Genomic DNA, 299 nt, shown 5'->3' with positions numbered 1-299 from the left:
ATTTATAAACATGCGGGGCCAAGAAATACAAAAAGAAAAACAACAAATCAACGCCTCGCTAGGATTCAGAAACAAACGTAAACCCTAAACCCTAAACCCTAAACCCTAAACCCCAAACCCTAAACCCTAAACCCTAGGACTCAGGAACGAACGTAAACCCTAGACCCTAGACCCTCAAACCCTAAAACCTAACCCTTAAACCCTAAACACTAGTATTCAGAACAAAACGTAAACCCTAAACCCTAAACCCTAAACCCTATATATATATATATATATATATATATATATATATATATATA

The sequence above is a fragment of the Eimeria mitis genome, genomic scaffold (assembly GCF_000499745.2).
Source record: "Eimeria mitis Houghton genomic scaffold, Emh_scaff5439, whole genome shotgun sequence".
Classification (NCBI taxonomy): Eukaryota; Apicomplexa; class Conoidasida; order Eucoccidiorida; family Eimeriidae; genus Eimeria; species Eimeria mitis.
Note: the sequence above shows the minus strand (reverse complement) of the source record.